This window comes from Podarcis vaucheri (genome assembly GCF_965113315.1).
Source record: "Podarcis vaucheri genome assembly, chromosome: 7".
Lineage (NCBI taxonomy): Eukaryota > Metazoa > Chordata > Lepidosauria > Squamata > Lacertidae > Podarcis > Podarcis vaucheri.
Window position 1 is genome coordinate 89,173,808 of NC_138765.1, and position 12,870 is coordinate 89,186,677.

Here is a 12,870-nt window from a genome sequence, read left to right on the forward strand (position 1 = left end):
TCTTTTTTGGTTTATTGCAGTGTTGTGTTCAATTTGTTGGAAAACTAATAAATATTATTATAAAAAAAAACAAGATAAAGTGGGGGAGCAGCAGAACAGAAACTAAGGGACAGTAAACTAAACTTCTTTTTCTTTTCTTTTTAACGAAGAAAGTGAATTTGTACATAAATGTAGTGAGTTTTAGGAAATAGTCCTCCCTTGCGACACTAGGGATGGAGCAGAAATTTGTTCAGAAATTTGCATCCTAACACAAAGTGACCTAATTCACATTTCCCAAACCAACTCGCAAACCGAAAGGCAGCCATACGCTTCTCCAAATTTTGCAATGCAGTTCTCCAAACAAAAACAAAAAGTGTACGGAATTTAAATCTGTTCCCACACACTTCTTTCTTTCCACCAACTTCCCATTTTTCATATGCACGTCTTTCGTATTGGCTTATATTAACATAATTTCTAACATTCACATCTCAATTTATTTTCAGTTTTTCATTACACTCCCGCCCTGCGCCTCCAAAAAAACTTTGAGACAATATGGAAGTATTTATCTGAGCATCTTTCTTTTTTTTTTTTGGTAAGAATCGTATTAAGAAAAAATTGCTTGCAATATTAAGCAAATTGCATCAAAAATATTAGTAGAAATGTTCATGAATATTCGTACACATTTTTGTGCAGACTTAAACTTAATACGGGAGAAATTATTAAGACTAAACTTAATACAGGAGAAATGAGAACTTAATATGGGAGAAATAAGACACTGAGAGATACCAAAACAGACATTTTCATCCACACTACTTTTAAATCGAAATATCTAAATGGGCAAACATTCAGTTCAAGCTCATGGAAGCTTTTGATATTTGAAGGACCTTTTCGTAAGGGGAAACGGTTATGTGGGAGAGATGAAGAACTAATTTAGGAGTGCAAAGCATTATTTAAAGGGGTAAGCTGCAGTTGTGGTGATTTTGGATCACAAGCCATCTGACTTAAGTGAAGGGATCCGGTTACATATTCCCATCCCCCTCGTCCCCCCCAAAAAGAGAAAAAGAAAACCACTCTTCTTCTCAGCCAAAGCGCTGAGAAAAAACTTCAACCAGGAATATAAAAAAGAAATATTTTCAAATATCTAAAGGGCTGTCACATGGAAGATGAAACAAGCTTGTTATTGTGCTACTCCAGAGGGAAGGACCTGAACCGATAGATTCAAATGACAAGAAGATTCTGATGAAACATTGGGAAGAACTTTCTGAGGGTAAGAACTAATTGACAGTGGAATGGACTTTGGAGATCTCTTCCTCCTTGGAGGTTTTTAAACAGAGGTCAGGGATTTTTTAAAGCTCTGTTTCCTGCTCTAGATGACCCTTCCACCTCAACAATTCCATGATTCTGTGAAATTTGACAGTAGAGAGTCCTTGGATGGGTCCATCAGTCAATGCCAAAGGGACCAGTAATGAGAGGGTTGGATCTAGAAGTGATAGCATTGCCTACTAAGATGCTTTGCACACTGGGCTAGGACCTTTGTTCCATGTGACCTAGCATCGTCTTCTGCGGGTCAAAACAGTTCTTCAAAATCCTCCTCCTATTAGTTATAGAGGTAAAGGGACCCTGACCATTAGGTCCAGTCATGGCCGACTCTGGGGTTGTAGTACTCATCTCGCTTTATTGGCTGAGGGAGCCGGCGTACAGCTTCCGGGTCATGTGGCCAGCATGAATAAGCCGCTTCTGGCAAACCAGAGCAGTGAACGGAAACGCCGTTTACCTTCCCGCCAGAGCAGTACCTATTTATCTACTTGCACTTTGACGTGCTTTCAAACTGCTAGGTTGGCAGGAGCAGGGACCGAGCAACGGGAGCTCACCCCGTCCAGGGATTCCAACCACCGACCTTCTGATCGGCAAGTCCTAGGCTCTGTGGTTTAACCCACAGCACCACCAGCAAATGCCCAATGTTACCATTCTCTATAGCAGGGCTTGGCAAGGCTTACCAGGCATGGGCCGGATCATTCCCACGGAGATCCTTCATGGGTTGGTCCAGTGCAGTGCGACGCCAGAAATCGAATCTCTGCATGTCCGTGGCACCGGAAATCGCTTCTGTGCATGCCCAGACGCTGAAAATTGCGCCTGTGCAGAAGCAATTTTCAGCATCTGGGCATGCGCAGAAGCAATTTCTGGAGCCGCAGAAGGGAGTCCCTGCGTCACACTGCACCGGTTTAGTGCAGCGCAGTAAACTCGTCGAGTGGGCGGCTCAGTTTGGGGGTGGCTCGGGGGCCAGTTAAACGGCCTCTGTGGGCCACTTCTGGCCCATGGGCCGAAGGTTGGGGACCCCTGCTCTATAGCCACCACTAAATAAAGTGCATTGTCTGTCTGTCTGTCACACAGAATTAGAAGGGACCCTGGGGGTCTCTTTCTCTCCCTTTAGGACACCAACCCATCACTACCTCAATCTCTAGCTGCTGTGAGGCCACCAGGATCAGGCCAGCCCATCATCACATGAATCCTAGAATAGATGGAGGTGAGATGGAAAATCACCTTACCTACAGTGAGGAAAATGCCAGTCTCCTGGGTCCACCCTTCAGAGGAACTGATCCTGGGCTATATCAACAGCTGCTCAGATTTGGCCAACTGCGTTTGAATGAAGCCAGCATTTCTTACGAGGACTGCTGAAGTGGACGTGTGTTGTCTGGTGCCAAGAAATCAAGGTGTCCCTTTATTTAAGAGAGAGAAAAGCAGAGAGGGACTTTTGGATCTAGGCTGCAGAGGTTCCAGTCAAAAGCACCCTCCGCTGGTACTGGCATCTCAGTGAGGAAGTGGCTTTATTATTCTAAGAAATTGTGGTGAAGTCTTCCTTCCTTCCACAGCTGTCATGCAAAGTCAGCTGCATCAGCCATCGCAGGGATGTCGCCTCGCTTCTCCAAAAAGAGGCTATGGTCAGCATCTTTGCTGCTAGGGGCAAATTCTGGCCTCGTCGGGCAGCAAGCAGGGTTCTTTGGGTCACCAACCAGTTGTCCACACCACAAGACACAGCCAGTGTTTACACTGGGTGAGGGATTTAGGGCATAATATTCAACTATCAGACTGGGAAAGGTTATGGGAAATTGATTTGAAATTCTCGGCATGTTGTACGCGGAAAGAAAACTGGATGAAAATGATGTACTGGTGGTATTTGAATCCTAGTAAGTTAGCAAAAGTAAGGGATGTGGGTGGTGTTGTGGGTTAAACCACAGAGCCTAGGACTTGCCGATCAGAAGGTCGGTGGTTCGAATCCCCACGACGGGGTGAGCTCCTGTTGCTCGGTCCCTGTTCCTGCCAACCTAATGGTCAGGGGACCCTTTAAGTTAGCAAAAATGTATAAGACAAGTACAAAGAAAAAGAAGGTACCTTTAAGACAAGTACAAAGAAAAAGAAGGTACCTTTTATTGTATGTGGTGGACGTGTAAGGTAATGAAAGCATTCTGGGAAATGATATATAACGAATTGAAAAAAATGTTTAAAATAACTTTTGTAAAAAAACAACAACCAGAAGCTTCATTACAGTGGTACCTTGGTTCTCAAATGCCTTGGTTCTCAAACACCGAAAACCCAGAAGTAAGTGTTCCAGTTTTAGAATGTTTTTCGGAAGCCGAACATCCAATGCGGCTGTCGGCTATTGTTTCTGGGGCATCTGCACCAATCAGAAGCTGGGCCTTGGTTTTCAAACATTTCGGAAGTCAAATGTACTTCTGGAAAGGATTAAGTTTGGCGCTTTTGTTTTTGCTATTTATTTTGCATTTTTGTTTTTGAGGCTTTTTTGGTTAATTTGTTTTTGTGACTGTGTAGAACCCAGTTCAGCTACTGATTGATTGATTGATTGATTGTGTGACTACGGAAATGGATAAAAGCCCCCCATCCAAACAATGACTATCATCAGTGCAGGTAAGAAAAATTAAAAAAAAAATTATCATCTACAATACTGTCTTATTTATTTTATAGTACAGTACATTGATTATTGCTTTCATTTTATGGATCAATGGTCTTGTTAGATAGTAAAATTCATGTTAAATTGCTGTTTTAGGGATTGTTTTTAAAAGTCTGGAACTGCTTAATTCATTTTGGATTAGTTTCTATGGGAAACCGCGCCTTGGTTTTGGAACGCTTTGGTTTTGGAACAAACTTCCGGAACGGATTAACTTTGAGAACCAAGGTACCAATGTATTAGGAACTGTAGGTACCAACATTCCAAGGGAACAGAAAAGACTTTTCTTGTATGTGACAACAGCCACACACATGTTATTACGGTATCTCAGAGATGGAAAGAAGAGTCCGGACCAGAGAGGAATGGCAAATCAAGCTTTTGGACTACACTGAAATGGCAAAACTGACTGGAAGGCTCAGGAACCAAGAAGACAAAAACTTCAATAAAGAATGGGGAAATTTTATAATTTATCTACAGTAGGAGACCATTGTAAACAAATGAAAACATTACCAGGAATTTAGTAACACTTGTAATGGAGCAAATGTCATGGACAATATGGAAAAGTATAAAATGTGGATTATGAAATAATATGCAGTTAAGAGGGTGTACAGTAGGACCCGTGGAGGGGAAGGTGGGAAGTCCAGAGATTTGGAGAAATCACTAAATATGGATATGTAATTTAGATTGTTATAAATTAATATTTGTAAAACCAAATAAAAATTATTATAAAAGAAAAGAACACACAACCCATGTTGGACAAGCCCAGCAAAGCAGGAGTGAGATGTTTGCTACTAGAATCAAAAGATTTACCAGCCCAAGCCAGGTGAAAAACACATATAATTAGAAAGAAGTGATAGCGTGCCTAGGAATTTATTTTTTGTACCCAAACCAAACTGAGCTCTTATTTCATTATTTATACCCCACCCATCTGATGGGGTTGCCCCAACCACTCTGGGCAGCTTCCAACATATATAAAAACATAATAAAACATTAAACATTTTTTAAAAAAAACTTCCCTCTACAGGGCTGCGTTCAGATGTCTTCTAAAGGTTGTATAGTTACTTATCTCCTTGGCTCAGGAGACTCATAACTCCATACTCTCCAACATTTATCCAATGAAAATAGGGGTGTTCTATGGAAAAGGTGGGACATTTTGAGATCAAATCAGAAACCGGGACGGCTTCTGTAAATCTGGGACGGCCCCTGGAAAATAGCCACACTTGAATGGTCTGCAAAAGTATGTATATAAGGAGGGATTCTGTTATGCACTGAGTTGAATAGGATCCAAAAGGCAGCAGTCTGACTGGTCCTAGAACAATAGGGTCCAGAATGCAGCAGTCTGATTGGTCCTAGAACAATAGGGTCCAGAATGCAGCAGTCTGATTGGTCCACAGGAGCCACCCAATCCAGCTCCAGGTCGAAGCGAATCCGCAACCTGATTGGCCTACAGGTGAATCCCGGAATTAGCCAATCACATGGGGCCCATTGTGTAAATAATATATATAAAGCAGACATTCTGGGGGAACTTTGATTCCTCCTCACCACTATGAGCTGAATAAAGAGCATGAAATCCAGTCTCGACTCTGAGTATATATCAGATTCATAGGCGCCGACTCCATGGGGCTTGAGGGGGCTTGAGCCCCCTCAAAAAATTTTTTGGGGGGGCTCAGCCCCCCCAATAATCTCGGGCGCCCTTGCCGCCGTCCCCCGCCTCCTCCCCACCTGCTCCCTCCCCAGCCAGCCAGCCAGCCGCGCGCCCTAGCCGGAGAGCCCCGGCCGTCCCCCGCGAGAACAGGGGAATCCCCGGGGGCGGGGGCTTCTGCCTCTAGCCCCAGGTTTCCCGCATATCAGCTGTTCCGGAGCTGATTAATAGGCAGCAGCACGCTCTCCCCTATTCGCTCACGAGGGGGCGGCGCCACTTTATTTGCATATTCATGAGCTTATTTGCATATTCATGAGCTTATTTACATTTCACGAGCTTTCCCGGGCCCCCCCAATATTTTTTATAAGTCCGCGTCCCTGATCAGATTCACACTAAAACGCTGGTGAGACTTTAAGAAGAAGGGGAGGGGGACCGATTCACAACCTGATGTGGAGAGCTGCACTTAAGGCTGGGAAAATGAGAAGCTACATCTGGCAGAGTCACCCCTCCCTACACAGCAGCCAGAGGCTCTGGAGAGCGGCTGCTAGTCTGAGTAAATCCTGGGCTGTGTAGGAAACAGGCTGGCCTGATAGAAGGCCGGCTTCCTGCCTTCTCTCTGCGACAAGGCTGACTCTGGTGCCAGCATTTGAGAAACCCACCAGATGCACAACCAATGCTTTCCGCTTTCTCCAACCAATGACGACTACAGGATGCTAGAATCCTCCAGGAATAGAAACTTTTCCTTTTCCTTTTTTTGCTACAGAATGTCGTGAGCCATCCACGAGGATGGATTTGGGGCAGTTAATGTCTGAAATCCTGGACAGACACTGCAAGACAGCAGAAAATACGGAGCAAGGTGGACCAATAGTCTGTTTCAGTATAACACCACTCCCTCTGTTCCAGTGGCAATGGCTTTCCAGCATCTTGACATCTCCCTCTGCCATAGCTGTCAACTTACAGCCTTGAAAATAAGGGACCAGCAGCCAAAATAAGGGATTTCAGTCAACCAGCTGAAATATGAAGTTAAAAGGGACCAGATAATTTGGGAAAGCAGCACCGGTTTTTAGCCCTTCGTTTCCAGAGGTTGCTGCTCAAGACACCAGCTGATGAAACACTGCAATTAAATAACTACAAGCAGCAACCACTTTTCGGCAAAACGAAGTCCAAGCTACGAAGATGCTGCTGCAGTTCTGTATCTTTTCTCTCATGCTCCATCTGCAGCTCTCAATTCCATCAGGTGGGGCGGGAGAAGGGGGGAAATAGCGCCCGAAGCAAACCCGCAGATCAGACCATCTATGCTAGTCTACCACTACAAATCTATGGGAGAAGCACTTGCGGTCCTTCCCTTGTAGCCCTTGGAACACCTGCCCGCGCCTCCGCCTCTTCCTCTTCCTCCTCTCTCTGAACTGCTTTCTCTATGGTTGCCCTCGCTCTCCTCTCAAGGCTCCTCAGCAATTCATAGGTTGCCCTCGCTCTCCTCTCAAGGCTCCTCAGCTGCCCATCTTATCTGGGTCCTTCGGCAGCAAAGCCGCAGTATGGCCTAGTGGGAGCGGGAGTGGCGGCAACGGGCAGAGGGGAGGTCCCAGGCAAAGACGCTCAGTTCGGCGGCCACGAGGAGGATGACGGCGGAAGGGCCCGAGGCTCCCGCCAGTCCCGGTGGGGAGGGGCTCCCAGGGGCCGAGGCTGGTGAGAGGAGGCCGGAGGGGGGCGGGCCGGGCAGCCAAGCAACACAGTTGGAGCATCCCTCCTCCCTGGCCAGCAGGGAGGGAGGGAGAGGAACTGCTTCCTTTGAAACCCGGGAAATTTAAGGGACATCCATCAATAAGGGACAGCAGCGGGACATGGCGCTGGGATAAGGGACTGTCCCTCCAAATAAGGGACGCTTGACAGCTATGCCCTCAGCCCCATCCTTCCAGCCATAGATGCTGGAACTGAGCTGGGAATCTTTCTGCATGGAGAGGTGGGGGAACTTTTCTGACCCAAGGGCCACATTTCCCATTTGCCCAGTGTCCGGGGGCCATGTTTCAGCAGAGGGTGTGACCAAACCAATGATGGGCGTGGCCACACCCATAAATCGCACACAGGACACACAAGAAATAAAAACACCCTCATAGATTTTGGGCACTATATTGAATTGGAAGCATGGATAAAATTATGGAATGAGGGTTTGAGATTCACTGGATGTATGGCTTTGAAAGAGAACTTACTAAAAATGATTTTACAGATGGCATTTAATGCCAACAAAATTGGCTAAAATGTATAGGAAGAGGGATAGAAGATGCTGGAAATGTAAAGAAGTAGACGGAGGATATTATCACATGTGGTGGACCTGTGACAAGGTGAAAAAATTCTGGGAGTTAATTTATACTGAGCTTTAAAAGATATTTAAGTATGCCTTTTCTGCTTGGTCTAATGGGAAGGGAAATTAAAATAAAAGACCGAAGACTATTTATGTATGTCACAGCTTCCGCAAGGATTCTACTGGCCCAAAAATGGAAAACACAAGACATACCTACTATTATGGGGTGGCAGATGAAGATGACAGACTTTGTGGAATTTGCCAAATTGACAGGAAGGATCTGGGACCAGGATGACCAGAGATACCAGAATAACTGGAGTAAATTTATTGAGTACAGTGGTACCTCGGGTTACATACACTTCAGGTTACAGACTCTGCTAACCCAGAAATAGCACCTCGAGTTAAGAACTTTGCTTCAGGATGAGAACAGAAATTGTGCTCTGGCAGCACAGTGGCAGCAGGAGGCCCCATTAGCTAAAGTGGTACCTCAGGTTAAGAACAGTTTCAGTTATGAACGGACCTCCGGAATGAATTAAGTACTTACCCTAGGTACCACTGTATTTAAAGGAGAACTGTAAAAGCTTAAAGACACTAGCAGGACCGAATTATAATGGAATATAATGTAACCTATAATGTAAAATAGTAGAGATGTAAGAATAAAATACGCGATAAAAATGCGACAGGTGATGCCAATTGAAGGGATGGAGGGAAGTCAGGACTCAGCAGAGTCAAAGGGTATATATTTTGACAAATGTATGGATTGTTGGGGAAAGGTTATTTAAAGAAAACAATAAAAATTTATTTGGAGAAAATAAATAAACTCAATTCCAGGCCCAAAAACAGAAAAAAAGAAAAGAAAAAAGAAATAAAACTGCCCTTGTGTTTTCTGCATTGCAGAGGGTTTGACTAGATGAGTCCTGGGGTGCCTTCTAACTCTGCTATGGTTCTATGAAACACAGGTACACACACTCACATACATGGGTATGCACACTAATTCCCCACCCCATCACACAATAGTGGTTGGGCAGAGGGGGGGAATAAATTTAAAAGCTGTCTTGGGAAATTTTATTTATTTATTTATACATACATACATACATACGTAGGGACGCGGGTGGCGCTGTGGGTTAAACCACAGAGCCTTGGACTTGCCGATCAAAAGGTCGGTGGTTTGAATCACCACAACGGGGTGAGCTCCCATTGCTCGGTCCCTGCTCATGCCAACCTAGCAGTTCGAAAGCAAGCCCAAAAGTGCAAGTAGATAAATAGGTACCACTCCAGCGGGAAGGTAAACGGTGTTTCTGTACACTGCTCTGGTTTGCCAGAAGCGGCTTAGTCATGCTGGCCACATGACCTGGAAGCTGTACGCCGGCTCCCTCAGCCAATAAAGCGAGATGAGCGCCGCAACCCCAGAGTCAGCCATGACTGGACCTAATGGTCAGGGGTCCCGTTACCTTTACCTTTACATGCATACATTCCCCCATCCAACTGGCTGTGTTTCTCCAGCCACTCTGGGCGGCTCCCAACAAAATATTAAAAACAGAATAAAACAGGCACAGGCAAACTCGGCCCTCCTGATGTTTTCGGACTACAATTCCCATCATCCCTGACCACTGGTCCTGTTATCTAGGATCATGGGAGTTGTAGTCCCAAAACATCTGGAGGGCCGAGTTTGCCTATGCCTGGAATAAAACATCAGTCATTAAAAACTTCCCTAAACAGGGCTGCCTTCAGATGTCTTCTAAAAGTCAGATAGTTGTTTATTTCCTTGACATCTGATGGGAGGGCATTCCACAGGGTGGGCACACCACTGAGAAGGCCCTGTGCCTGGTTCCCTATAACCTCGTTTCTCACAGGGAGGGAGCCGCCAGAAGGCCCTCAGCACTGGACCTCAGTGTCCGGGCAGAACAATGGGGGTGGAGACGCTCCTTCAGGTCTACTGGGCCGGGATTCATTCAATAATAAATTCAAACATCAGGAAAGCCCTTCTGGAGCACCCCAAGTCCATATCTAGTCCCATAATGGCTGTTCAAGTGACCAATGGAAGCCCCAAAGTAAGGCTTGAAGCTAGCTGACATTGAGGCTTCTTTATTTAAAGATAGGTTTCTAGTCCTTAAGGTGGGGAAAGTTTACTTAGAAGTGTGTCAACAATTCCTTTGGACATCTCAGGAGAAGCCCATGAGTGACTGCATAAGATTCCCAGTGATTTCAGGGCAGGGGTGGAGCTGGTAGCACTTTGCTCATATCTAACAAGTTAAAGAAGGTAAATGAGTAATATATATTTTTTAAAATAAATGGCAGAAGGTGGACTAAATGACCTATTGGTGCTCCCAGTTCTGTGATTCTCTGTTGCGAAAGCAGCTCCGAAGCCAGGCACTCTGGACCCTGGTGGAAAACGCCTTCGCAACACCTGCTTGTCTCAGCTTTCAGTAGGGAAATGGTTTTTGGATTACACAGCGCAGTGAAGTCACTGCGTCTCTGTGGTGCGCACACCCCTTCCAGAGGTTTCTTGCCGATTAAACTATTTCACAACCACACAGAACTTCAGAACAGGAGAAAATGTGCTTGCTTGGCGTTTGAAGTTCAGCTCTGCAGAAAGCGGGGGCAGAAAAGGAGAACAGAATCCAAGGCGAACAGATGTCAGAGCAGAAATGCTGAAGCGGGGGGGGGGGACTCCCCAGATTCTCCTCTGCAAAGCCGGGTGGCAAATATTTTTCTGGCCGCATTTTATTCTCAACATCTACACCTGGCTTCCAGCGCATTTTTAACAGCAGACCACATTTGATGGTATCAGCTAACTATTTGAAATGGCATTGAGTCAAATAATTCTGTGCTAACTTCATTTGCACAACCAATCAGGAGACAAGCCTTTTTAAATACCAGAATTCAATTCTGAAACCCAAATATACATATTTGGCAGGGGGAGAAATCCAAACTCAAGACTGAGATGGCCTCGTTTCAAACATCCATTCTCTTTCATCCCATCTGAGCAAAACTGGCCTTTGCCAAACTGACAGAACAACTAAGAGCTTCCAGAGGGCTCTCTTTCGAACCAGCCCCTCAAGTTCTGCAAGTTTTAGCTGACTCTAAACACAGAGTTTGTTAGATGAAAGCAAAACATGAGAAGGAAATACCTTTGGGATTAGTTGAATTTTCCACCGCTTCTGCCTCGTAGCTCACACTTTTCTTCCCCGAGAGAAGCTGCACCGATCTCTCCAAACCGTTGCATCAAGGCAGAGAGGAACATTTCCAAGTTCTTTCCAAGGAGCTGGTAACAGAGAAAGTCCTTCAGCAGAGGCGATGCCCTTTGCACATGCTCAGAAAACGTTTGGGACTCCTCTTCATCCTCAGAAGTGGCTGTTCCCAGGACACACAGATCCTCTAAACTGAAGTCATAAAGGCACAACGTGCGCATTTCATCTCCCTTTTAAAGAACGGAGGAAGAGAAAAAGACGAAAGGAAACAAACAAGCCCCACCAGAATATCAGGATGAGAAATTTGGCAGGGATTCCTTCCCTTAAATCAGCAGCTGGAAGGAGAGGGTGTAACCCACTGACCTAGGAAAGCTGGCAAACAGCCTGCTGGAAAGCCATAGGCTAATAAGTGCTGGTAGTGGGAAGAACCCATTGCCAGACTTTTCTCTCTTTTTTTTAGCACACCGGGGTTTTGCTTGGGGCACCGTTCAGAAAAATCAAAGGAACTGAGGTCTTTGGAAGAGAGGCTGGTCTGTTTTATCTGATGAAGGTGCAACAGGCTGCACTCTGCAGATGGGGACATCATTGGGGGGGGGGGCTATTCAGGTTAAAGGGGTCTCCCTACAAGAGTTAGAACATAAGAACATAAGATGGGTTTGCTGATCAGGCCAAATGCTCATCCTGTCCTCACAGTGACCAGCAAGATACCTCAATGGACACAAAAGTTGTTGAGTTTGTCTGTTTTTGCAAAATCCTAGCTATGTCCAGACGTATGACAACCCTGCCTTTCTCCTCCTGAAGCTTCCAATAATTGGTATTCAGAAGTATTACACATATCCTCCAACATTTCCACAATAAAAATGTTGTTGTTTAGTCGTGTCCGAGTCTTCGTGACCCCATGGACCAGAGCACACCAGGCACTTCTGTCTTCCACTGCCTCCCGCAGTTTGGTCAAACTCATGCTGGTAGCTTCAAGAACACTGTCCAACCATCTCGTCCTCTGTCGTCCCCTTCTCCTTGTGCCCTCCATCTTTCCCAACATCAGGGTCTTTTCCAGGGAGTTTTCTCTTCTCATGAGGTGGCCAAAGTATTGGAGCCTCAGCTTCAGGATCTGTCCTTTCAGTGAACACTCAGGGCTGATTTCCTTCAGAATGGAGAGGTTTGATCTTCTTGCAGTCCATGGGACTCCCAAGAGTCTCCTCCAGCACCATAATTCAAAAGCATCAATTCTTCAGCGATCAGCCTTCTTTATGGTCCAGCTCTCACTTCCATATATCACTACTGGGAAAACCATAGCTTTAACTATACGGACCTTTGTCGACAATAAAAATAGGGATGTCCTATTTCATAGTTGTTGTTATTGTTGTTATTTTACAATTAGTCCCTGCCCATCTGACTTGGTTGCCCCAGCCACTCTGGGTGGCTTCCAACATACGTATAATGATTAAACTTTTTTTTTTATTAAAAAAACCCCTTCCCTATACAGGGCTGCCTTCAGACGGCTTCTAAAGGTTGCATATGTCTTATAACACCATACCCTTCGATGAAAATAGGGATGGCCAACATTCCTACAATGAAAATAGGGGCATCTTAAGGAAAAGTGGGTACATTCTGGGATCTAACCAAAAACTGGGACGGCTTCTGTAAATAGTGGCACTGGGAAGGGTCTGCATTTTTGCCTGTGGGGGCAGAGAATATCCATTTTGGCTTGTAACCATTGGTAGCCTGATCGTCCATGAATTATAAGGACATGAGAAGGACCCATCTAGCCTGGGGTTACCAGACGTCCCCAGTT

At 45.3% G+C, this 12,870-nt stretch overlaps 1 protein-coding gene across 4 annotated transcripts in view; it reads right to left on the bottom strand.

Annotated features, from left to right (window-relative positions):
- Nucleotides 1–11,506, bottom strand: part of CMKLR1 (chemerin chemokine-like receptor 1) — a 38,691-nt gene extending 27,185 nt beyond the window's left edge. Inside the window, exons 1-2 of one of the 4 annotated variants that reach the window (XM_082230402.1) lie at nucleotides 11,016–11,506; nucleotides 2,530–2,696 (exon numbers count right to left, since the gene is read on the bottom strand). The gene's annotated coding sequence lies outside the window, so the exon portion shown is untranslated. Of the gene's footprint in view, nucleotides 1–2,525; nucleotides 2,800–11,015 lie in introns of those variants that run through there. The other 3 variants (XM_082230399.1, XM_082230401.1, XM_082230400.1) reach the window with 3 other exon arrangements.
- Between the last annotated feature and the right edge of the window lie 1,364 nt (nucleotides 11,507–12,870).